General features: G+C 46.1%; 1 protein-coding gene across 4 annotated transcripts in view; it reads left to right on the top strand.

Moving 5' to 3' along the window:
- LOC127577830 (tetraspanin-18-like) overlaps positions 1 to 27,016 on the top strand; it is a 184,746-nt gene that overhangs the window by 54,758 nt on the left and 102,972 nt on the right. For 2 of the 4 annotated variants that reach the window (XM_052029419.1, XM_052029417.1), the window contains one exon: positions 19,682 to 19,764. The exons of the other annotated variants lie outside the window; for them this stretch is intronic. The gene's annotated coding sequence lies outside the window, so the exon portion shown is untranslated. The remainder of the gene's footprint in view (positions 1 to 19,681; positions 19,765 to 27,016) is intronic. 4 annotated transcript variants of the gene reach the window in all.

Raw genomic sequence — 27,016 nt, 5'->3', positions numbered from 1 at the left:
CTGGAAACATCCTCTCCACGTCCACTCTATCCAGGCCTTTCAATATTCGGTAGATTTCAATGAGATCCCCCCTCATCCTTCTAAACTCCAGCGAGTACAGGCCCATGCTAGCTCTTGTCAATGCTCTTTCTGTAATGTTAAGTCTGCTCCTCCTGTTGTATTTTCCCCTGTTTCTCTGCCCTGCCAAATACCTTTATCATTTTAAAGACATCATTTAGATCACCCTCCTCATATCCAATCTCAGAGGTGACACAGACCGTGCCAATGTAACCTGTTGTAATAAGTTAACTCTTTAGCCGTGGTAATGCTTTGGAGAGTCTACACAGCGCATCGCTTAAGACCAATATCTCCTTCGATCCGGTACTCCTGAAGGGACCTGACCAAGACTATGTTGCACCAAAGCATAAATCCACACCCTATCTTTTCCAGCCACTTGAGAATCCAAAAGGCTCAGAAGGATATGGGCCAAACGCAGGCAAATGGGACTAGCTCAGGGAGGTCAGCATGGACGAGTTGGGCCTAAGGGTCTGTTTCCATGCTGTATGACTCCATGACTCTTGTAACAGTTTTCTGCCATGTTGTTATCACCTATTTTACACCATCACAAAACGCCAGCTTTCACTTCTCTTCCAGTTAACCGTCCCGAGTGCATTCTCGGAATATGGTGCCTTTACTGCTTCACCAGTTTCCCCAAGATTGGAAGGAATCTGCAGTGCCCAGTATAGCCACTGCAGCCTGCATTGTTACTTTACAGACAATAGGAAACTGTTACCACTCCCCTGTCCTATTCGTTTTGCTGTCTCAGCTGGCCAGCTTAATTACTGCATTTCCTTTCCTTCCCTTTCCCTAGTTAGGACCTGAACCTTTTCCAACTTGGCCAACAACTGCAGAACTGCAATAGTCTGGCTCAGCACAAAACCCAGGAGCCACACAATTTCAGGAGGTACTAAATCACCAATGACATGCAAATAATTATGGATACCAGAGCATAAGATGCCTGCTTTCTTTGCAGTGACCCCTCTTCCAGCAAATTCCTCAGATTGTGAGGAGTCTTAGAATTTGTACAGCACAGAAATGGGCCCTTTGGCCCATCACTTCCATGCTGACCATTGCATCTAAGATGTGTTTAAGATATGTTTATCAGTCACATGTACATTGAAACACACAGTGAAATGCATCTTCTTTTGCGTAGAGTGTTCTGGGGGCAGCCCGCAAGTGTCGCCACACTTCTGGCGCCAACATTGCACGTCCACAACTTCCTTTCTTTTACAATATTTTTATTAATTCCACATAGAGAATACAGAGTACATGAATCATAAAAAAATAGAATAGTACTGAATATATTTGTCTTGAATCAAACTTAAAATCACAATACCCCATAATGGTAATCAAAAATGATAATTAATTAATAGTAATTAAATTGCAATAATTTTATTATTTAAAAAATCTAAACCCACTACCAAGAGCGAAGCTGTTTGGTAAAGAAAGAAAGACAAAGAGAAACCCTTATTACATACTAGCCAACATCTGTACTTTTCTGATTTCTAACCTAGTCCTTCAAACATTGTGGGGACTCTTTTGAACTATTTTCAAAACCTTTGATTTGGTGGCTAAAGTACAGATGTTGGCCCACAACTTCCTAACCCGTACGTCTTTGGAACGTGGGAGGAAACCGGAGCACCCAGGGGAATCCCACGCAGACATGGGGAGAACTTACAAACTCCTTACAGACAGTGGCCGGAATCGAACCCGGGTCGCTGGCAATGTAAAGCGTTAAGCTAACCGCTACACTACCATCCCTGCCCTATCTGCACTGATCGTATTTGCCCATGTTCGTCCATAGCCCTTCATGCCTCGCCTATTCATGCTCATCTGAAAGCCTCTTAAATGTATCCGCGTCTGCCTCCAGAACCTCTTCCAGCAGCACATTCCAGATATCAACCACTCTCTTTGTGGAAAAATTTTCCTCTAAACCTCTTCCCTCTCATGTTAAAACTCCGCCCCCTTGTTTTAGACAACCCCCACCATGGGGAAAAATGATTCTGACCATCTACCCTCTCTGTGTCTCTCAAAATTTTATATTCCTCTATCAGGTCACCTCTCAGCTTCCTTCACTCCAGTTACAACTAATCCAGCCTATTCAATCGCTTCTTGTAATTAAAGCCCTCCAGTCCAGGCAGTGATCTGGTGAATCTGCTCTGCACCTTCCCCTGTGCAATACCAATTTTCATGTCATCTGCAAAAGAATTTGATCCGTCTGAATTAACACTTAATGTCAGGGAATGTCAGATTCCTCTGGGATGGCAGACTTTTTTTTACATTGCAGTTTCATCCTTCTCCTGGGATCTCAATTAGAGGTGCAAGGAATTAGAATAAGCTGAAAGTCTCTCCCACCTTTACCTGAATCGGAGACTCTGAAAATCTAAAATTAAAACAGAAAATGCTGGAAATACTCAGCAGGTCAAGTGGCATCTGTGGGAAGGGAAAGAGAGTGAACGTTCCAGGTCGAAGACCCTTCATCAGAACTGGGAAGGAGACAATAAAAGTTGTTGAGCTACTGGGATGTCTCCAATAAGGTAAAATCAGGGTGACCATGGGGAGAAGCTGTAAGCAAGGTTATCTGGTCCATTAGTGAATGGCAGCAGTGAGAACATAGAACACTACAGCACAGTACAGGCCCTTCGGCCCACAGTGTTGTGCCGACATTTTATCCTGCTCTAACATCTATCTAACCCTTCCCTCCCACATAGCCCCTCATTTCTCTATAATTCATGAGTCTATCTAAGAGTTTCTTAAATGTCTCTAATGTATCTGCCCCCACAACCTCTGCCGGCAGTGCGTTCCACGCACCCACCACTCTCTGTGTGAAAAACTTACCCCTGACATCCCCCTCATGCCTTCCTCCAACCACCTTAAAATTATGTCCCCTCGTGTTAGCCAGAACATAGACAGAAGAATGTGGGAGTAGCAAAATGCAGCGCCAGGAAGACATGCCCGGCAGGTCAGGCTGGGTACATTCTCCACTCCCAGAAGGAAAAAAGAAAAACAAAATGGGGCAACAAAACACAAACAAGTTGAGCCAAAATCACAGATGGGCAACTGATACAGAGAAAGCTATACTTTTAATTCTAAGCTGATTCAGAGGGTGCAGAGGAGGTCCACCAGGATGTTGCCTGGATTGAAGAGTATTAGCTATAATGAGAGGTTGGGCAAACTCTGGAGTGTTGGGGGCTGAGGGGCAACATGATGGAAGTATATAAAATTGTGAGAGGCATCGCCAGGGTAGATAGAGTCTTTTTCCCAGCGTGGAAATGATAAATATTAGAGGGCATATCTTTAAGGTGAGAGGGAGGAAAGTTTAAAGGAGATTTACAAGGTGGGTTTTTTACACAGAGGGTGGGAAGTGCCTGGAACACGCTTCCATCGGAAGTGGTGGAAGAAGATAAGACAGGGACCTTTAAAAGGCATTTAGACAGACATATCAATAGGTGGGGAATGGAGGGATATCGACTATGTGCAGGCAAATATAATTAGTTTAAATTAGTGTCACGGCTGCACTCTCATTGTGGGCTGAAGGGCTTGTTCCTGTGCCGTGCTGTTCTATGTTCCATGTTCTATGCTTTGGTGATGGTGGTCAAAATTCTGCATGCATGCTTTTGAGGGAGGTGCCCCACAGGAGCTGATGTACCTATCGTATTGTGGAACAAAGACAGATGCTGCAAACACTCAGCAGGTCAGGCAGCATGTGTGGAGAGAGCAGCAGAGTTAACGTTTCAGGTGCAGGACCCTTTGTCGGAACTGCTTGTGTTTAACAGGACTGTTTTCTTCCTTAGCAAGTTTAATTTTGTTGACGTTTCTTAATCGGAGCTTTTACAACTGATTTTGACACTCCTTGTAAGATTTTTTCATATTTCCCTTTTGCTGACCTTAGTACTTTCTTTGCACCATTTGATGATTTTTATAGTCCTCCCATAATTCTGGATTTAGATTAGATTAACAAACAAAACACTGGAGGAACTCACCGTGTTCCAGCATTTTGTTCGTTGCTCCGGATTCCAGCATCTGCAGTCTCTTGTGTCTCCTTTAGATTCGATTAGATTAGTTTATTGTCATATACACTAGAGTGCAATGAAATTCATTGTTTGCATGAAACTCATGGAGTAAACTGTACACAGGGTAATAATAAATATATAACAGTGAGCATAAAAGCAGAATGGTGCAATGATTGTGGTGCAATCTGAGGTAGTGCAAAAAAGAAGCTAAAGTGACAATCGCGGAAGAACACAATGCTGTAAACTACTCAGCTATTGACCACAGTTGCTTAACTAAACAATTGAGACACAAGAGATTCTGCAGATGCTGGAATCTGGAGTAACACACACAAAATGCTGGAGGAACTCAGCAGGTCAGGCAGCATCTATGGAGGGAAATAAACAGTCGGGGTTTCGGGACGAGACCCTTCATCTGGAATCACGATGATGTTGAGTTGTGATGAGGGGTCTCGACCCAAAATGTCGACTGTTTATTTCCCTCACAGATGCTGCCTGACCTGCTGAGTTCCTCCAGCATTTTGTGTGTGTTAACTGAACAATTGGAGCCTTAGCCTATTCGGGGCATACACTGGCTTTCTAGTGAATCCCATTGAGATATCTGCACTCTTCCAATTCCCTGAATTTAATCGCTCCACTAATACCCAGTTCTGAAGGAGGGTCCAGGACCTGAAACGTTCACTGTTTCTCTCTCCACAGATGCTGCCTGACCTGCTGAGTGCTTCCAGCATTTTCTCTTTTAATTCAGATTTCCAGCATCTGCAGTTTTCTGATCTTCTTCCTGCTCGCTGTTGTCTGACCAGACTCCCTGGTGTCTGGGAAGTGCATTAGGGTTAGGGTGATGGTTAGTGAATGGCAGAAGGCGCCCAGAATCAGCACCTGATGGGAAATCACTGACAAAGCATCTGCTGCCAATTTCATGACTTCTCCCTTCTCGGAAACCCTGCCAGAATTTACTAGGGGAACTGATCCATGGAACTGTCAGCATCTCCCTACAGAATCCAACCCAACACACCTGAGGTTTCTCTGGTGCTTGGAAGCCAATCCATGATCTCTGTTTAAAAATGAGAAGAAATGGGGGCTTCTGCTCTTGCACAAAGGAATATTAATCATTTAACTCCCATAATTCAAGCATATTATCTCACCAGTTATCGAGGCTGTTTGTGGGATCTTGCTGTGCGTGGTTTGGTTGTTGTAAGTGCCTATACTATAGCTATAACTACACACTCTGGTTGGCTATGGAGTCCTCAGTGATGTCATAGAGTAATAGTGAGAATGGGTGCTGGATGGTCAGCAGGGACTCAGTGGGCTGAAGGGCCAGTTTCCCTCTGGATCTCTATGACTCAGTCTTACACTAATCCAACTCTAACCCATTTTATTCTCCCCACATTCTGATCAACTCCACCCAGATTCTACACCTAGCTACACACTGGAGGCCAATTAACCAACCAACTCACACATCTTTGGGATCTGGCAGGAAACCGGAGCACTGGGAGGAAACCTGTGCATTCACAGGGAGAACGTGCAAACTCCTCACAGACAAGATCTGAGGTTGGGCTCGAACCTGGGTCACTGAGGCTATGAGGCAGCGGCTCTACTAGCTGCACCACCATGTCCTGATGACACGGAAGGCACTGTATCAGTATAAGCTGAACCATTAACGAGCAAAGTGCTCCAAGTGTCAACTGTAGTTTCCTGACCCTTTCCCTCTGGAACAAGCCTGCACTGCCTAAACTTTGGGACATTTGCCTCTGCCTTCATACAGAGCGAGCCCATTGACTCTGACGGTTCTGCCGCCTTGTTCTGAGAACCCATGAGATTAAACCTCCACTCGTCTTCCTGGAAAATGATCTGAGTTCAACAGAAAGATATTGAATACTGAATTGAATTACATTGATCAGTTTGCTGAAGACCGTGCTGTAGTTATCTTGAGCAAAATATATTTTCCAATTAGCAAACCATTTAGCAGAGACAGATGGAATTTAAATATGTATTATTATGTTAGTTTATCTTCTGTGATATTCCTCATGGGTACTCTAGACCAATGCAGCTTGATTGTAATCTCACTGAAGCCTGCAGAATCCTTACACAATGGGAGGGCTTGAGCTATCAGGAGAGACTGGATAGGCTGGGTCTGTTTTCCCTAGAGCGAAGGAGGCCCAGAGGTGACATGAGAGAGGTATATAAAATTATGAGAGGCAGAGATAAGTGTAGATAGCCAGAGTCTGTTTCCCATGGTAGAGGTGTCTAAAACTGGAGGGCATCGGCTTAAGGTGAGAAGGAGGAAGTTTAAAGGGGATCTGAGGGGTAAATTTTTCTTATGAAGGGTAGTTGATGTCTGGAATGAGCTGCCAGAGGAGGTGATGGAGGCAGGACGAGTAACAGCCCTTAAGAGGCATCTGGACAGGTACTTGAATGAGCAAGGCATAGAGGAATGTGGAATTAATGCGGGCAAGTGGGTTTAGTATATAGAGGCATGATGGTTGGTATAGACAGGGTGGGCTGAAGGGCCTGGTACTGTGCTGAATAACTCTATAACTCTATGGTGGATGCAGGGATCTGGAACCAGAGGTCACAGTCGCAAAACAAAGGGGACATAAGGGACTGCAGATGCTGGAATCTGGAGCAACGTACCCAAAATGCTGGAGGAACTCAGTGGGTCAGGCGGCATCCGCTGACGTTTTGGGTCGAGCCCCTTCATCTCGATCCAGATGAAGGGCCTCGACCCAAAACGTCAACTGTTCACCTCCCTCCACAGATGCTGCCTGACCCACTGAGTTCCTCCAGCATCTTGTGCGTTGTTCATAATAAGGTTGTTCGGGTCAAGATGAGGAGAAATTTCTTCTCCCAGAGGATAGTGAGTCTTTAGAATTCTCGACATAAAAGGATTGTGGAGCTCAGTCACTGAATATATTCTATACAGGAATCACTAGATTTTTGGGTATTGAAGGGATCGAGGATTACGAGGGTGCCGCAGTGAAGTGGTGCAGATATAAATGGTCAGCAGTGATCTAATTGAATGGCCAGAGCAAGTGTGAGAGGTTGACTGACCTACTCCTGCTCCTGTTTCTAATGGGAGAGAAAGTTGACAAGCCATACACAGTTCTGGGCCGCATTAATTCCACATTCCTTTGTGCCTTGCTCATTCAAGTACCTGTCCAGATACCTCTTAAGTGCTGTTACTCGTCCTGCCTCCATCACCTCCTCTGGCAGTTTGTGTCCATAGAGAACACCATCTTTAGTAAATGTTTTAAAACAGGAACCTACAAACATTTTCCCCAGGATCCGAAAGGTTTAGAGGGATATGGGGCTAACACAGGCAAATGGGACTAGCTCAGGTTAACACGTTGGTTGGCATAGATGAGTTGGGCTAAAGGGCCTGTTTCCTTGCTGTACCTTACTCTATGACTAAGATAAAATGGCAAGCAAATCTATTGGGTGTGGTTAGTACGGTATCAAGAGGAAGCTTATTCCCTGAATCTGAGTCTGGTACTGACTTTTTGCTCGTTGCTTTCTTGTTAATAGCACTTGACTTGGGTGTGTTTGTATTAGGCTACATCAGTGCCAGCACTTGGGTCAGAAGGTGACGGGTAATGGGACTGTATTTTATTACAGTACCTGGGCATGTAATCCATGCTAATGCAACAGGGAGTACTGTTAGAAAGCTGTCTTATCGAAAGTGCCATCATTCAATGGACTGAGGAGTCTACAGATAGATAGATAGATAGATAGATTTCTTTATTAGTCACATGTACATCGAAACACACAGTGAAATACATCTTTTGTGTAGCGTGTTCTGGGGGCAGCCTGCAAGTGTCGCCATGCTCCCGGCGCCAACATAGCACGCCCACAACTTCCTAACCTGTATGTCTTTGGAATGTGGGAGGAAACCGGAGCACCCGGAGGAAACCCACGCAGACACGGGGAGAACGCATAAACTCCTTACAGACAGCGGCTGGAATTGAACCCGGGTCGCTGGCGCTGTAAAGCATTACACTAACCGCTACACTACCATGACAGCTTGTTGAGGCAGATGTAAAGATCCCATTGTATAACTGGGATGGGCAGGAAGCTGAGCCATTGTACCCACCAATGCCACCAAAAGCAGACTGACTGATAATTGACCTCATTGATGTCCATGGAATGTTGTTACACAGAGCGGTTACCATGGATAATGTGATTACAACAGGGCATTTAATTATATAAGGTACATTTTGGCATGGCAACGCGCTATTTAAATACAGTTGCTATTAGCCTCACGGGGTGTGACTACTGCTGGTTATCAGGGTATCAGATCCTTCTGTTTTGCATCAGAAATATTACATCCAAACAGTCTCATGAGTTGGGTATGAGATACATCAGTAAGAAATGTTTTTCAGAGGACTCCATTTGAAGAGACTTTCATAGAAATGTGAAGGGCCGGTGTTGGTAATGGCTTGGTAACACAGAGCGCTGTTGAGAAACTGTGGCAGGAGCTGAATTTCACTTTACCCTAAGGAGCTTGCTTTCTCAGAGAAGTGACTGTCAGATCAGCCAGTCTCATTGCCGGACTGCTGTGTTCACAGCTTGCTATGGCTGCTGTTCAGTTCAGCTATGCTAACTGGTATTTTCCTTCTTTGAAATGCCCGGAGGCCAAACTCATGCCAGAAACTCATAAACATTGGGTTAAATGGTCTATCTTTGTCAACTGGGTCCTCAGGTAGTTTGTATCAGATGAGCATGAATAATCATAAAAGAACTTACTACAATTCATGTTCACTTCATCCTGCTTGGAATCCACACCACCAGGCCATGTCACGTAGACTGCAAACAAAATGTGGGGCAGGTGTTTTAATTTCATTATTGATTGGTACAACACGTCCAAGATAAGCATCATTTTGTGTTTCCACTCCTCTCGTCTCCTCTTAGTGGCAACTTGGGTGAGATGGAAATGTTCATCTGTGAGTTAATGTCAAAAATGTACGCAAACACAGAACAAACTGCAGATGGTGTGCAGTGGACACATTCACACTGAGAGTGGGGACTGTGTGTGGACACGTTCACCCTGAGAGCGGGGACTGTGTGTGGACACGTTCACACTGAGAGTGGGGACTGTGTGTGGACACGTTCACACAGAGTAGGGTCTGTGTGTGGGCATGTTCACACTGAGAGTGGGGAATTTGTGTGGGCACGTTCACACAGAGTAGGGTCTGTGTGTGGGCACGTTCACACTGAGAGTGGGGTCTGTGTGTGGACACGTTCACACAGAGTAGGGTCTGTGTGTGGGCATGTTCACACTGAAACTGGGGAATGTGTGTGGACATGTTCACACAGAGTAGGGTCTGTGTGTGGGCATGAGTTGTGTGAAATCGTTCTTTTCTATCTTAAGGATCAAGGACTCTGAACACAAGCTTTGTAGACCAAAACTAGTTTAATCACAAAGGCAAACGCGGGACAGAGTGGATGGGAACAGACACACACTCACTCACGCACAGGATATCGCGAACACGAGAGGGAAATCCCAACTGGGGTAAAATACACTCACACACACTGATACACACAAGCACACAGTAACAACGTACAACTTCAGGATATAACACTTCAATGCCCGTCCCACACTAGCATTGGCCCTTAACGCTCCCTGAGTCTGAGTGAAACGCTCCCTGACCATGTGGTGATGCACCCTTACCAATGATCTCTGCAGCGTTGTCTCACTACTCCTGGGGTCGTCAAAAGAGGAAGGGCTAGTGGATGCAGCCCTTTTTATGGTGCGAGGAGGCTGGGTGGAGCCTCACTGTTGTGATTTAAACGAGCCAATGGTGTGGGAGTCAAAGACAAAGGTTCCTGCCACAGCCAATGGTCAGGCAAGTTCAGAGACAAAGGGCACTGGTCAGGCAAGTTCAGAGGCAAAAGGTACTCCCACACCTGAGGGGTGGGTGGAGCCACACCTTGATTGACAGTGGTATCACTTCCGATCAGAGGAGCAATGCTGTCCTCGGGTCAGCGGGGGTCAGTGCCATTACTGTCACGTGACAGCCATGTGGATTTCTCACAACAGCACATTCACACTGAGAGTGGGGTCTGTGTGTGGACATGTTCACACAGAGTAGGGTCTGTGTGTGGGCACGTTCACACTGAGAGTGGAGACTGTGTGTGGACACGTTCACACAGAGTAGGGTCTGTGTGTGGGCACGTTCACACTGAGAGTGGGGACTGTGTGTGGACACGTTCACACAGAGTAGGGTCTGTGTGTGGACACGTTCACACAGAGTAGGGTCTGTGTGTGGGCACGTTCACACTGAGAGTGGGGACTGTGTGTGGGCACGTTCACACAGAGTAGGGTCTGTGTGTGGACACGTTCACACTGAGTGGGGTCTGTGTGTTGACACGTTCACACTGAGAGTGGGGTCTGTGTGTGGACACGTTCACACAGAGTGGGGTCTGTGTGTGGACACGTTCACACTGAGTGGGGTCTGTGTGCGGGCACGTTTACACTGAGAGTGGGATCTGTGTGTGGGCACGTTCACACTGAGAGTGGGGTCTGTGTGTTGACATGTTAACACAGAGTGGGGTCTGTGTGTTGACACGTTCACACAGAGTGGGGTCTGTGTGTTGACACGTTCACACTGAGTGGGGTCTGTGTGTGGACACGTTCACACTGAGTGGGGTCTGTGTGCGGGCACGTTCACACTGAGAGTGGGGTCTGTGTGTGGGCACGTTCACACTGAGAGTGGGGTCTGTGTGTGGGCACGTTCACACTGAGAGTGGGGTCTGTGTGTGGACACGTTCACACAGAGTGGGGTCTGTGTGTTGACACGTTCACACTGAGAGTAGGGTCTGTGTGTGGACACGTTCACACTGAGAGTGGGGTCTGTGTGTGGGCACGTTCACACTGAGAGTGGGGTCTGTGTGTGGACATGTTCACACTGAGAGTGGGGTCTGTGTGTGGGCACGTTCACACTGAGAGTGGGGTCTGTGTGTGGACACGTTCTCACAGAGTGGGGTCTGTGTGTTGACACGTTCACACTGAGAGTAGGGTCTGTGTGTGGACACGTTCACACTGAGAGTGGGGTCTGTGTGTGGGCACGTTCACACTGAGAGTGGGGTCTGTGTGTGGACACGTTCTCACAGAGTGGGGTCTGTGTGTTGACACGTTCACACTGAGAGTAGGGTCTGTGTGTGGACACGTTCACACTGAGAGTGGGGTCTGTGTGTGGGCACGTTCACACTGAGAGTGGGGTCTGTGTGTGGACACGTTCACACTGAGAGTGGGGACAAAAGTGTAGTAATGAGACTGCAAGGCCAATGAATGCCCATGATGTTGAAAGGTAAGGACAGCAAATCTAACTAACCCCAGATATGATTGCATATCGAGGGCAGGTTAAAGAAACAAAAAAGGAAGCAAATGGCAGCTATAGGGCACTGTAAAGAGAGGGAGACCCTTCAGAAGTGGAGAGGACACTTATAAAAGAAATGAGGAGGCAAAGCGGGGAGTGAAATATCATTGTTAGACCAGAGTAGGAAAAATCTCAAAACAGTTTACAATTATGTTAAGGCGATGAGGGTTATCAGGGAAGGAGTAGTGTCATTAGGGACCAATGTGGCATCTTTGAGTGAAGCCAGAGACCATAGATGTGGTCTTAAATTAATGTTTATCATTCTGTATTCACTATGGGACATTGTAGTTGGAGAATTCAGGGATGGCAGAGTGAAATTCTGCAGTGCTGCATTAAATAAGAGGAGGGTTAGGGTTAGTGGAATTAAAGGTGGATAGATTCCCAGCGCCTGATGAGATGTATCCCAGACTGGCATGGAAGGTAAGATAAGAGGTTGATGATCCCTGACAGAGATTTTTAATCGATGCTGCCCACAGGTGAGGTGCCAGGTGACTAGAGGGCAGCCAATGTGGTGCCTTTACTCAAGAAGTGCAGCAGGGATAACTGCAGGTCTGAGAGTCTTACGTCAATGCTAGGGAAGATATTGGAACCAAATCTGAGGGGCAGGATCAATCTACATTTGGAAAGACAGGATTAATCAAAGATAGTCAGGGACTACCTGATAGAAGTTTATAAAATTATGAGAGGCAAAGAAAGGGTAGACAGTCAGTCTTTTCCCAGGGTGGAAATATCGAATACTAGAGGGCATGGCTTTAAGGTGAGGGGCGGAAAGTTTAAAGGAGATGAGTGGGGCAATTTTATTTCACCAAGAGTGGTGGGTGCCTGGAACATGCTACCAGGGGTGGTGGTGGAAGCAGATACGATAGTGGCGTTCAAGGGGCTTTTAGATAAGCACATGAATACGGAGGGATATGGATCATGTGCGGGCAGAAGTGATTAGTTCAATTTGGCATCGTGCTCGGCACAGACATCGTGGGCCGAAGGGCCTGTTCTTGTGCTGTACTGTTCTATGGTCTATGGTCTATCTGTTAAGGGGGAGATCCTCTGTGATCAATTTGATTTAGTGTTTTGAAGAGGTAACAAATTGTATTGATGACATTGCCTACATGGACTTCTAACCTTTTGGACCAATTTCCCATGTTGGACATGCTAAATGTCCGTAAGACCTGTAGCATGGCCCACATGTGAAATTGGTCCAAAGGGTTAGGAGCTCATGGGATCCAAGGCAAATGGGCAAATTGAATCCAAAACTGGGTGATGGTCAGGATTGTTCTTGTGAGTGGAAGACTGTGACCAGTGGTATACCACAGAGATCGTTACTGGGACCCTTACGGTTTGTTTTATACATAAACCATTTGGATATGAATGAAGAAGGTAAGATTAGTAAGTCTGGAGATGTCTTCTTTTCCGACTCCATATAAAATTGAAATTACGGAAAAAATTTTGGGCTTTAATCCCTATCTGAAGGGCTTGATAGCAATAATTTGTGATCTAATTATGAAAATACGTCCAGGGACACTTGATAAAATTAAGAATGAATGCGAAAGAGAACTTCAGATACTTTTACCCACAGAGACATGGAAGAAAATTCTTCAATTAGTTAATACATCTTCAATGTGTGCCAGACACTCTTTGATACAATTTAAGGTGGTTCACAGGACCCATATGTTGAAGGACAAGCTAGCCCATTTTTATCACCATATAAATCCTATATGTGACAGATGTAATTTGGAGGTGGCTTCCCTGACACATATGTTTTGGTCCTGTCCTTTTTTGGAAAAATATTGGAAAGATATTTTTAACATTATTTCAACTATATTGAGTATTGATTTACAACCTCACCCAATCACTGCAATTTTTGGGCTACCAGTGCTGGAATCTGGCCACCTATCTGCTGCTGCTTGTCGTACGATTGCCTTTGTTACATTAATGGCCAAGCGATCCATTTTGTTTAAATGGAAGGACCCTATACCTCCCACTACTTTTCAATGGTTTTCTCAAACTATATCATGTGTAAACTTAGAAAAAATTAGGAGTGGCACTGTTGATTCTTCGCTTAAATTTGAGGAAGTTTGGAGTCCATTCATTCAATATTTTCATACGATATAGATCCCTTTTCAATATTCTTTGAACTTAGAAGAGCGGAGTTGACAACATAATGATGCTCTTTGTTCGTCGAGAAATGTCAGTCCAGTTTTTTTTTGAAATTTTCTTTTAGTTTGTTTTGTTTTATTACTTATAATTTTTTTTGATCTGTTTTTTTATATAATAAATCTTTTTCTTTTTCTTTTTGATTTTATTTTGTAATATATTCATTTACTAAGAAACTGTGGGGCCTAGAATATATTTTTTATTCTCTATGACTATATATGTCATGATTGTCCTCCCGATCGCTTTGTATTATGTGTATAATTACCGATGTTATATGTATTAATCTGTATTAATTTGAAAATTAATAAAAAGATTGAAAAAGAGAAACAGAGAGAACTTGGAGGACAAATCCAAGAATCCCTGAAGGTGGCAATGCAGGTGGATAAGGTGGTGAAGAAGGCATATGGGATCCCTGCTTTCATTAGTCAGGGCATAGAGTAAAGGAGCAGGGAGATTATGGTACAACTTTACACTGGTTAGGCCACAGCTAGAGTACTGTGTGCAGTTCTGGTCACCACAGTATAGAATGGACATGATTGCCACGCACGGGTGTCCTTAGAGAGTGAGCATACGGTATCCACGTACACCCTAGTTGAATTCTGCGATCGGTGGGCCCCTCAGGGGATCGCGTGTGTTGTGGACGGTATGAACAAGATTCTCATCTGAAGTATTGCGGGTGTGTTTTGCTGTTGTCAGTTAGCATTATTTGCTGTAGTTAGAATCTTTCTGCACAGTTTTTTCTTCTTTCTTGTATTAGTTGTTGTAATTTTGACACTGCATGTCCTTTTGTGGTGCTTTTAGTGAATAAACGTTTAAAAAAAAGGACATGATTGGACTGTGAGGGTGCAAAGGAGATTCCCCAGGATGTTGCCTGGGATGGAGTGTTTCAGTAGGAGGAGAGACTGGAGAGGGTGAGTTTGTTTCCCTTGGAACAGAGGGAACCTTATCTGGGGAGAACTGATAGAGGTGTCCAACATTAGGAGAGGCATAGACAGGATAAAGAGTAGGAAACCCTTTCCCATAATAGAGATATCTAAAACATATTAAGAGTCGGGAGTAAGTGGTTTAGAGGGGATCTGAGGTTAGAACCTGGAATGCACTGTTTGGAAGGGTGATGGAAGCAGGTACATTTAAGAAGTATCTGGATGAGCACTTGTATCACCAAGGCATAGAAGGCTATGGACCAAGTGCTGGTAAATGGGGTTAGTATGATAGCATGGACATGGTGGGCTGAAGGGCCTGTTTCAGTGCTGCATGACCCTGACTCTATGAAGCTTTAACATATAATTATACAGCATGGACACAGGCCCTTTGGCCCAACTTGTCCACGCTGACCAAGGTGCCTTCCTTGGTCAGCACAGACGAATATGCATTGGCCCACATCCCTCTAAACCTTTCCTATCCATGAACCTGTCCAAATGCCTTCTAAACATTGTGATTGTACCCGCCTCTACCACTTCCTCTGGCAGCTCGTTCCACACACCCACCACCCTCTGTGTGAAAAACTTCCCCCTCAGGTCCCCTTTAAATCTTTCCCCTCTCACCTTTAATCTACGTCCTCTAGTTCTGGACTCCCCTACTAGGGAAAAAGATTGTGTGACCACCTTACGGAGTGAGGAGGATCAAAGTGGCAAAGTCATCAGTGTGTTTGTGGACCTTGCACTCAGGAACTTTGAGTTTGAAACTAGTCTGCTTGTTTACAATTGTCTGTTCTGATTTTGTATTTTCCCTATTTCTGAAATGTTGGTTGCTTAGTAATACTGTCCCTTACTAAAGGCTTCCTGGTGTTTCACCATCACTGCATTGAGTCCGTTGTTTCTCTGAGCTTAAGCTACACTTGTACCTGCACGTTGTAGGCAGAACAAATCAATGTACGATAAGATACAATACGATTTCTTTATTAGTCACATGTACATCGAAACACACAGTGAAATGCATCTTTTGCATAGAGTGTTCTGGGGGGCAGCCCACAAGTGTCGCCACGCTTCCGGCGCCAACATAGCATGCCCACAACTTCCTAACCCGTACATTTTTGGAATGTGGGAGGAAACCGGAGCACCCGGAGGAAACCCACACAGTCATGAAGAGAACGTACAAGTTCCTTACAGACAGTGGCCGGAATTTAACCTGGGTTGCTGGTGCTGTAATAGTGTTACGCTAACCGCTACACTACCGTGCACAAACAAGAGATTCTGCATATATGATAAGATTTCTTTATTAGTCACATGTACATCGAAACACACAGTGAAATGCATCTTTTGCGTAGAGTGTTCTGGGGGCAGCCCACAAGTATCGCCACGGTTCTGGTGCCAACATAGCATGCCCACAGCTTCCTAACCCACACGTCTTTGGAGCAGCTGGAGGAAACCCATGCAGTTACACAGGGAGAATGTACAAACTCCTTACAGACAGTGGCTGGAATTGAACCTGGGTTGCTGGTGCTGTAATAGCGTTATGCTAACCGCTACACTACTCTGCCTGCTGCTACACTACCATACCGTGGAGAGAAACGAGATTTTGCATATGCTGGAATCTGGAGCAACACACACAAAATGCTGCAGGAACTCAGCAGGTCAGGCAGCATCTATGGAGGGAAATAAACAGTTGACATCTCGGGTCGAGACCCTACGTCGGGACTGGAAAGGAAGAGGGCAAAAGCCAGAATAAGAAGGTGGGGGGAGGTGGAAGACCACACGCAGGTAGGGGACAGGTGAGTTCAGGTGATAGGCGAATCCAGGTGACAAGGGGAAGGTAGGATGGTGGGGAAGTAAGGAGGGGGGATGTACAGTAAGTTATTGTGTTGCTTGCCTCATTTATGAAAATCAAACATCTGCTGTGTCTGCAGAGTGCTTCCATATAACTGGCTTTATCCGTAGTCCTAAACCACTGGTGTCTGGTTGAGTGTTCAAGCACTGGCTGTTGGCAGCTGCTTGTCAGTGTGCTCTAATGGCCCCTTGCAGATCAGTGCGGAGCTTCCACAAGCCTGGTTGAAAGGCGAGTCTCCTGTGCCTCCAGCCTTTCCTTTGGTATCTCACTGTTTCACAAGAGTGGGCTGCAGTCTTGTGTCTGAGCCAGGCCCTGATGGACTGCTTCTCTTGGAGTTTGCCGTTACGATGACTTGCCATGTCTCTGCAAGAGGTAGCAGCTGCCGCCTCTTACTTCTCCATGTGTTTCTTGTTAGCACAGAGGTAGAATGATTCAGAATGTTGCAATGATTATCTTCACTATTCCCTGCAGGCCTCGTTTGCTAATACTGTAACACACTCCATTAGGTAAATCCGGTAGTTTTCCCTGCCAGCTCCCATTTCCCTTCTCTGGCAGAAAATTAAATTCTGCTGGGAGCCTCTCTGCAAAATCATCCTTTTTCCACCATTAAAGTTATTTCCCATCCCTTGTGAGACTGGTGAGGCCACACTCGGAGTGCTCTGCACAGTTCTGGTCGCCCTGTTACGGGAAGGACATCATTAAGCTGGAAGGAGTTCAGGGAAGGTTTACAAGAACCCTGCCAGGACTCGAGGGCCTGAGTTATAGGGAGAGGTTGGACAGGCCAGGACTTTATTCCTTGGAACATAGGAGGCTGAGGGGTGACCTTATAGAGATGTATGAAATCACAAGGGGCATAGATCGGGTGAATGGACACAGTCCTTTTCTCAGGGTAAGGGAACCAAAACCTAGAGGGCATAGGTTTAAGGTGAGAGGGGAAAGATTTAAAAAGGACCTGAGGGACAACTTCACACAGAGTGTGGTGGGTATATGGAACGAGTTGCCAGAGGAAGTGCTTGAGGCAGGTACAATGATAACATTAAAGACATTTGGACGGGTACATGGATAGGAAAGGTTCAGAGGGATATGGGCCAAACATGGGCAGATGGGACTAGCTTAGATAGGCATCTTGGTCAGCATGGACCAGTTGGGCCGAAGGGCCTGTTTCCATGCTGTATTACTCTGTGAATCTGTACGGCAGATGAGAAACTCGCAACCAGTGTGATATCCTGCCAGTGGAACCCAGCTCCCATGGCAGTCTGTGGCCGTAGCATTGGCTGTGGCCTTTACCAAACTGTTTCTTTGAAAAATAATCTTCAAATGACCTCTTGTGGCTAATTGGAAAATTGTGCTTTGGCCACACTTGGAGGTACTGAGTGAGAAGCTGGGATGAGGGTGGTGGGCTTGAGTGGAGGGGTGCTGATGGTTCTTTGCGTACAGATATTTAATCATTGACAAACTTAGTCAGGGGTCAATCAAACATGCTTGTTGAGTTTTAGTTGCTGGAGTGAAGTTAAAATTACCTCAAAGCTCCAGGGACCTGGGTTCGATCCTGACCTTGGGTGCTGTCTGTGTGCACGTCTGCCTGTGATCTCTTCCCTCAGGTGCTCTGGTTTCCTCCCACACCTCCAAGATGTGCTGTAGGTTAACTAACTACCGTAACCTGCCCTTGGTGGAGGTCAATAGCAAAATGTAGCAAAGGGGAGTTGATGGATACGTCTGCGTGGAGTTTGCACATTCCTGAGGTGGGACGGTAGTGCAGTGGGTAGAGCTGCTGCCTCACAGCGCCAGAGACCCGGGTTCAATCCTGACCTCGGGCGCTGTCTGTGTGGAGTTTGCACGTTCTCCCACAATGGTTTCCTCTAGGTGCTCGGGTTTCTTCCCACATCCCAAAGAAGTGTGGATTTGTGGGTTAATTAACCACTGTAAATTGCCCCTAGTGTGTAGGTGAGAAGTAGAATTTTTGTGGAGTTGATGAGTCTGTGGGGAGAATAAAATGGGATTAGTGTAGGATTAGTGTAAATGGGTAGCTGATGGTTGGCACGGACTCAGTGGGCTGAAGGGCATGTTTCCATGCTGTATTCCCCTATGACTAATAAGTTGCTGAGGTACAGGGAAATAAAGAAAGGGAGTATTTGGACTGATGGGGCTATTTCTCATGGAGCTGGCATAGACCCTGATGGGCTGAATGGCCTTCTTTAGTATCTGTTAAGATAAGAATGAACTGGCCCTGGTGCCTGACGTTGACTCTATCAGCATGGAGCAACTGTTAATGTGCTCCCTTTACAACTGCTTTGTTCTTGGTTGAGGTGAGTAGTGACATAACGATGAAGAAATGTGTTCCTTCAAAGACTGTAAAGCTAGAAGGTACACTGGAACATTGGACCCAGAGTAGGTGATTCCTTCCCTCAAGTATGGCAATTAGATCATGCTTCCAAACTACCCACCTCATTTCCATACGCATGATACCCCGAGCAAACAGAACCCTTCAGTTTCATTGCGTCAATAAACAGCTCCCATCTCTGCCACATCAGTCCCTGAACTCCAGGATCAACAGCTTCATGGGAAAAGTGTTGGAACTTCCTGCTGCTCTATGGGTGAAGAGTTAATTTTTGACGTTACAGCAACAGCTTGCACTTTTTATCGTAGCCTGGGGGTCCTGAGATATTTCACAGGACCATTACCAGGTGAAAAGCTGGCCGTAAGCATCGTAAGGTGAAATTCAACCAAATGGTTGGTTGAAGATATAAAGTTTTAAGGAGTGTCTTAAAAGAAGAGAGACAGGCGGGGTGGTTTACTGAGGGGTTTCCAGAGGATCTGACCTCATCAGCAGTCAAGACTGGAATGACTGAAACTAAGAATCCACACAGCCAGAGTTGGAGGGTGCAGAGATGACAAAGGTGTGTTGGCCTGGTGGAGGCTGCATAGATGGGAAGGGATGGGATTTGTAACCAGAGTTTGTAAAACTCAGAAATTGTCACTTTGGGAGCCAGTGTCGGTCAGGAGAATATGGGAGTGATGAGTTAGCTTTCCTTGCATGAATTTGGATCTGGGCAGTAGAGTTTTGGATGAGTTCAAGCTTAGAGATGGTGTTTTACTCTCTAGTTGAGCTTTGCAATTGTCAGTTCTGGACGTGGCAAAGATAACATCACCTCTGAATGCTCTAACTCTAATTTCAAGACTGTGCCTCCATTTTCTGGGCTCTCTTATTGGAGAAAGTTGTTTCTTTTTATCAACCCTTTCAAATCCTTTAATCATTTGAAACATTCAATAGGACCATCTGTGCTATATTCAAAGGGATATAATCTATTCATGCATTCTCTCCTGGTTCATTCCTTTTAGACCAGTACATAATTGGATGATGCCGTAGCTAGATGATTCTACTCCAAAGGAAACTTCATACAGAAGAGGAAATCACGGATGAGGTAGATATTCTTCCTGGACAGTGTATGTGTCTGATGTCCACCACCCAGGTCGCCACCCTTACCTGACCCCAGCCAACTGAAGTGAGTGCACTCACTATGTGTCTTCGTAATGATTACCTTAAAAGGAGGAGGCCCCTTTAATATGTTCTGTCATGTTGCACAAGGCAACATTTATTGCTTTCCAAACAACTTGTGAAGCAGTTGTTAATGAGCAGCAAGGCATTCTTAGAAGACTGAGAGGTGATCTCGTGGAAACTGAGGGGGGCAGGGGGTGGCTGACAGGGTGGATGCTGATAAAATGCTTTCCCTAGTGGGGGTATCTAGAACTCGGGGGCATAGTTTCAGAATAAGGGAATGCCAATTTAATACAGAGAGGTGGAGGAATTTCTTCTCTCTGAAGGAGGTGAATCCTTGGAATTCTCTGCATGTGCTGTGGAGGATTCAAGATGGAGACTGACAGATGTTTAAACTGCATGGGAGTCAAGGGGAAGGGGGAGAGAGGGAAGGTGCTGTTGAGGCCAAGATTGGATTGGCCATGATGTTATTGACAGGGCAGAGCAGGGCTGGGAGGGCCAAGTGCCTACTCTTGTTTCTTATGATAAGAAGAATCTCTGTAGATGAACTCCATGAGTCCATGGGCAGGTGTGCGCTTTCAGTTCATTGACTGCTGAAATGAAAGCACAGTCACATTCTCCAAGACAAGACAAGGCAAAACATCTTTATTAGTCACATGTACATTGAAACACACATCTTTTGCATAGAGTGTTCTGGGGGGCAGCCCGCAAGTGTCACCACGCTTCCGGCGCCGACAGAGCACGCCCACAACTTCCTAACCCGTACGTCTTTGGAATGTGGGAGGAAACCCACGCAGACATGGGGAGAACGGACAAACTCCTTACAGACAGCGGCTGGATTTGAACCCGGGTCGCTGGCGCTGTAATAGCGTTACGCTAACTGCTACACTACCGTGCCTGTTATATTCTGCTGGGTAGACTGCAGAGTTAATGGCAACTGTAAATGGCACAGAGAACTGGGCAGCACAGTAGCACAGTAGGTAGATCCACTGCCTCACAGCTCCAGAGACCTGGGTTCGATCCTGACCTCCGGTGCTGTCTGTGTGGAGTTTGCATGTCCTCCCTGTGACCGTGTGGGTTTCCTCCAGGTGTTCTGGTCTCCCAAAGACATGTGGGTCGGTAGGTTAATTGACTGCTGTAAATTGCACCCAGTGTGTAGATGAGTGGTAGAATCTGGGGGGGGAGTTTTAAACTTTAAACTTAAATTTTTATTTATACAGCACGGTAACAGGCCCTTCTGGCCCAACGAGCCCGGGCCAACCAATTACACCCATGTTAACTGACTAACCCGTACGTCTTTGGAATGTGGGAGGAAACCAGAGCCCCTGGAGGAAACCCACACAGTCATGGGGAGAACGTACAATCTCTTTACAGACAGTGGCAGGAATTGAACCCCGATTGCTGGCGCTGTAATAGCGTTGCGCTAACTGCTACACTACTGTGCCTCCATGTTGCTGATGGGAATGTGGGGAGAATAAAATGGGATTAGTGTGTGATGAGTGCAATGGTACAGTTCATGACTCTATACCAGCATGAGCAGCCCATCATCTCATCTTCACCTCAACTTGTGAAGCTTTAATTCACCGAACCAAAATGCTGTAGACACTGGACATCTGAAACAAAGGAAGGAAATGCTGGAAACACTCAGGTCAGGTGGCATCTGTGAAGGGAGGAACAGAGTTAATGTTTCAGGCTGATGACCTTATATGAGAACTGCTGCTGTCCTGATGAAGGGTCTCTGATCTAAAACATTAACTCTGTTATCTCTCCACAGATCTGCCGAGTGGTTTCACCGTTTCTCTTTTTTTGTTTGAGCTTTAATTTGCAACCAGGGCTATAGGACTAATTGCAGTTCCAGACATTATCTCAGTGTTGATATGGATAGTTGCTGGGATGATGTTCATTGTTTCATCCTTTACTTAAGGGCAAGACAAATCTTTGGGCTTGGTCATCTTTTCTCAGTTATTTCTGACATTGATGGACAGAGGGATCTTTGGGGTCCAAGTCCATGACTCCCTGAAAGTGGCTGCACAGGTGGATAGGGCAGTAAAGAAGGCGTATGGCGTGCTTGTCTTCATTAGTCAAGGCATTGAGTTCAAGAGTCAGGAAGTTACGCTGCAGCTTAAGACTCTGGTTGGGCTGCATCTGGAGTACTGCATTCAATTCTGGTCGCCCCATTATAGGAAGGACGTGGAGGCTTTGGAGAGGGTGCGGAAGAGGTTTACAAGGACGCTGCCTGGATTAGAGCGCACGTGCTATGAGAAGAGGTTTGACAAGCTCGGGTTGTTTTCTCTGGAGCGGCGGAGGGTGACAGGGGACCTGATGGATGTTTACAAGATTACGAGAGGCATAATTAGAGAGGACAGCTGATATCTTTTTCCCAAGGTCGACATATCTAATACTAGAGGGCATGCATTTAAGGTGAGAGGGGAAAGGTTCAAAGGAAATGTGCAGGGCAAGATTTTACACATAGGGTGGTGGTTGTCTGGAATGCACTGCCAGGGATGGTAGTGGAGGCAAACTAAAGCATTTAAGAGGCTCTTGGATAGGCACACGAATATGCAGAGAACAGAGGGGTATGGACAATGTGCAGACAGAAGGGATTAGTTTAGTTAGGGAATTAATTACTAGTTTAATTAGTTCGGCACAACATCATGGGCCAAAGGTCCTGTTCCTGTGCTGTACGGTTCTATGTTCTATGGTATTGTTGGGTCACCTTTAGTGAAAGAGATAAGGGACCCATTTCTGAAAGACAGCTCACTTTTCCCTCAGCTCCTCAGACAGCCTCTTTCACTGGATGTTTCCCATAAGGACACACTGTCCATGGAGAATGCCAGGTCCCACATCATTTGTACCTTACTAGTTACTGTCACAGTTGTATAACTAATTGAGTGAGAGATTGCACTGATGGTAATGTGCCTTCCACTTAGGGACAGACATCACACTAACACACTAATCTTACAACTCAATGTGACGTACACTCCTGGCGAGAGCAACTGATTGCAGGCAACAGGATTGCGGTGGGCTGTTTCTGTGAGGAAGTAACATATAAAGTGGATTGGAGAAAAGGTCAGTGAAGAGCAGAGGTGTATTTGGGAAGGGGAAGTGATGCACACAGCTGGGAGAGGGAGAGTTATGGACAGCTGGGAGAGGGAGTGATGGACAGCTGGGAGAGGGGAGTGATGGACAGCTGGGAGAGGGGGAGTGATGGACAGCTGGGAGGGGGAGTGATGGACAGCTGGGAGGGAGAGTGATGGACAGCTGGGAGGGGGAGTGATGGACAGCTGGGAGGGAGAGTGATGGACAGCTGGGAGGGAGAGTGATGGACAGCTGGGAGAGGGGGAGTGATGGACAGCTGGGAGGGGGAGTGATGGACAGCTGGGAGAGGGTGTGATGGACAGCTGGGAGAGGGTGTGATGGACAGCTGGGAGAGGGAGTGATGGACACAGCTGGGAGAGGGAGTGATGGACAGCTGGGAGAGGGAGTGATGGACAGCTGGGAGAGGGAGTGATGGACAGCTGGGAGAGGGGGAGTGATGGACAGCTGGGAAGGGGTGTGATGGACAGCTGGGAGACGGGGAGTGATGGACAGCTGGGAGAGGGTGTGATGGACAGCTGGGAGAGGGAGTGATGGACACAGCTGGGAGAGGGAGTGATGGACAGCTGGGAGGGAGAGTGATGGACAGCTGGGAGAGGGTGTGATGGACACAGCTGGGAGAGGGAGTGATGGACAGCTGGGAGGGGGTGTGATGGACAGCTGGGAGACGGGGAGTGATGGACAGCTGGGAGACAGGGAGTGATGGACAGCTGGGAGACGGGGAGTGATGGACAGCTGGGAGAGGGAGTGATGGACAGCTGGGAGAGGGTGTGATGGACAGCTGGGAGACGGGGAGTGATGGACAGCTGGGAGGGGTTGTGATGGACAGCTGGGAGACGGGGAGTGATGGACAGCTGGGAGACGGGGAGTGATGGACAGCTGGGAGAGGGTGTGATGGACAGCTGGGAGAGGGTGTGATGGACAGCTGGGAGAGGGAGAGAGTGATGGACAGCTGGGAGACGGGGAGTGATGGACAGCTGGGAGAGGGAGAGAGTGATGGACAGCTGGGAGAGGGTGTGATGGACAGCTGGGAGAGGGTGTGATGGACACAGCTGGGAGAGTGGGGCTGACAGCTGTGAGTGAGACTAGAACAGCTGGGAGTAGGTAGAGTGAAGTTGACAGCGAGGGAAGTGAGTTGGAGATGCGGAAGGGAAACTGTAATTGGAATGTGGGAGAGTAGAAGGAACAGACAGCTGGGAGAGTGAGGCTGTCAGAAGGAAGAGACACAGCTGGGAGAGTTGAACATAAGAAACAGAAGCAGCAGTAGACAATTCAGGCTGATCTCTTACCTCAGTGCTGCAATATCCCCCTACCCCTTGATTCTCTTAATATGCAGAAATCTATCAATCCCTGTCTTTAATACAGTCAGCGACAGAGCCTCTACAGTCCTTTTATGCAGAGAATTCCAAAGTTTCACCACAGTGATGGTTAACAAATCAAACGCCTTCCTAACTCTGTGCTGCATCTTGGAATTGAAATTGGTTTATTATTGTCACTTGTACCAAGGTACAGTAAAAAAAACTTGTCTTGCATACCGTTTATACAGATCAATTCATTACACAGTGCATTGAGGTAGTACAGAGTGCATTGAGGTAGTACAAAGTGCATTGAGGTAATACAGGGTAAAACAATAACAGTGCAGAGTAAAGTGTCACAGCTACAGAGGAAGTGCAGTGCAGGTAGACAATAAGGTGCAAGGTCATAACGAGGTAGATTGTGAGGTCAAGAGTCCATCTTATCATACTAGGGAACCGTTCAATATTCTTATAACAGCAGGATAGAAACTGTCCTTGAGCCTGCTGTCATGTGCTTTCAGGCTTTTGTATCTTATGCCTGAAGGGAGGGGAGAGAAGAGAGAATGTTTGTGGTGGGTGGGGTCTTTGATTATGTTGGCTGCTTTACCAAAGCAACGAGAAGTGTAGACAGAGTCCATGGATGGGAGGCTGGTTTCCATGATGTGCTGAGCTGTGTCCACAACTCTCTGCAGTTTCTTGCAGTCCTGGGCAGAGCAGTTGCCATACCAATCTGTGATGCATCCAGATAGGATGCTTTCTATGGTACATCGATTAAAAATTGGTGTCAAAAGGGACGTGCCAAATTTCTTTAGCCTCCTGAGGAAATAGAGGTACTGGTGAGCTTTCTTGCCCATGGCGTCTACGTGGTTGGACCAGGACAGGCATTTGGTGATGTTCACCTCGGAACTTGAAGCTTTCAACCCTCTTGACCTCAGCACCGTTGATGTAGACAGGAGCATGTGCACCACTCCCCATCTGCACATTAATATTCAATGGTTCATGTACAAGGTTAGCCAGATCCTTCCAAACACTGACACTTTTCAATGTCGCACCATTTAAAAATGCTCTACCTTCCTCTGTTGTCTGTCATAGTGGAAGACCTCACATTTTTCTGGATTATATTCTATCTGCCATGTCATTGCCCATTCAGTTAGCCTTTCTACAATTGCTTGAAGCCTCTCCACATCCTCCTCACAGAGCACACTGCCACCAAGATTTGTATCAACAAACCTGGATATATTATACTTGATTCCTTCATCCAAATCATTGGAAAGGGTTGTGAACAGCTGGCACCCCTACACAGATCCCTCTGCCACCCTACTTGTTACAGCGTCATAACTGGACAAATTACTCTCATCCTGTTTCTGTTCCTTATATTCCTACATTCCTAGTAACTCCATGTGTAGCACCTTATCAAAGATCTTCTGAACACCTACTGTGTCCACATCAGCTATTTTAATTCAAAAGCCACAATGATATCGTGGAAGTAACTCAGAGAAATCCAAAAGCCAATGATTTAATTGGTGTGTTTCTGATCGAAGGAAGAGCAATGAGATATGGAGGCTTTGCAGAGGGTACAGAAGTGGTTCACCAGGATGTTGCCTGAATTAGAGAGTATTAACTATAAGGAGAGGTTGGAGAAACTTCGGTTGTTTTCTCTGGAGCGTTGGAGGCTGAGGGAAGTTTAAAAAAGTTATGAGAGGCGTAGACAGGATAGATAGTCAGATTCTTTTCTTCCCAGATGAAAAACACGATGGTGTTTTCTCCACGGATGCTGCCCGGCCTGCTGAGTTCCTCCAGCATCGTCGTGTTTTTCATCTGGATTCCAGCATCCGCGGTCCTCTGTTTCTCTTTTCTTCCCAGGATGGAAATATTGAATACTCGAGGCCATAGCTTTAAGGCGAAAGGGGGAATGTTTAAAGGAGATTTATGAAGTAGGTATTTTACACAGAGAATGGTTAGCTCCTGGAATGCACTGCCAGGGGAGGTGGTGGGGACAGATATGATAGCAGTGTTTAAGAGGCATGTGAACAGGCAGGGAATTGAGCGATATAGACCACATACAGGCAGATGTGTAGGATAAATTGGCATCAGGGTCAGCACAGACATCGTGGGCCAAAGGGCCTGTTCCTGTGCTGTACTGTTCTATGTTCTGTGTACTTACAGCACATCCACAGGTCCCCCCTTATCTACTCTGCTAGTTACAATCTCAAAAAGCTTGAGAAGATTTATCAAATGTGGTTTCCCTTTCATAAATCCATGTTGACTCTGCCCACTTTTGTTATTTTTTTAAATACCATTTCCATTTCTTTAACAGTAGATTCTACCAGTAACCCTATTACTGATGTCTGACCCACTGTTCTGAAGGTTCATGATTTCTCTCTCAAACAGTGCGGTTACATTTGCTGCCTTCCATTCTGTCAGAATTGTTTTTCAATGCGTGGAACTTTGAAGGATTACAAACAGTGCATCCATTATCTCCACAGTCACTTCTTTCAAAAGCTTGGAAGACAATCCATCAGGTATGGCTTTGAGCTCCTCACTTATTCCAGGTTTTCTGTGTCTTCTATGACGACAGACACAAAATACTCCTTTAATTTCCCTGAAATGTCCTTATTCCCCAATATATATTTCTCCTGTCACAGTTTGTAAAGAGCTCAGAAAACTTTTACTGAAGTTTTCCTGTTAAGCTTTCACAGTTTCTCACCAGATTACTGTTCCTCTCCTTGCTGTAACTGGAAACGTTCCCGATCCTCAGGATTACTGCTCCGATGCCAACATTATCAG

Source organism: Pristis pectinata, chromosome 14 (assembly GCF_009764475.1).
Source record: "Pristis pectinata isolate sPriPec2 chromosome 14, sPriPec2.1.pri, whole genome shotgun sequence".
Taxonomy (NCBI): Eukaryota; Metazoa; Chordata; class Chondrichthyes; order Rhinopristiformes; family Pristidae; genus Pristis; species Pristis pectinata.
This window is presented reverse-complemented; position numbering and strand designations above follow the sequence as displayed.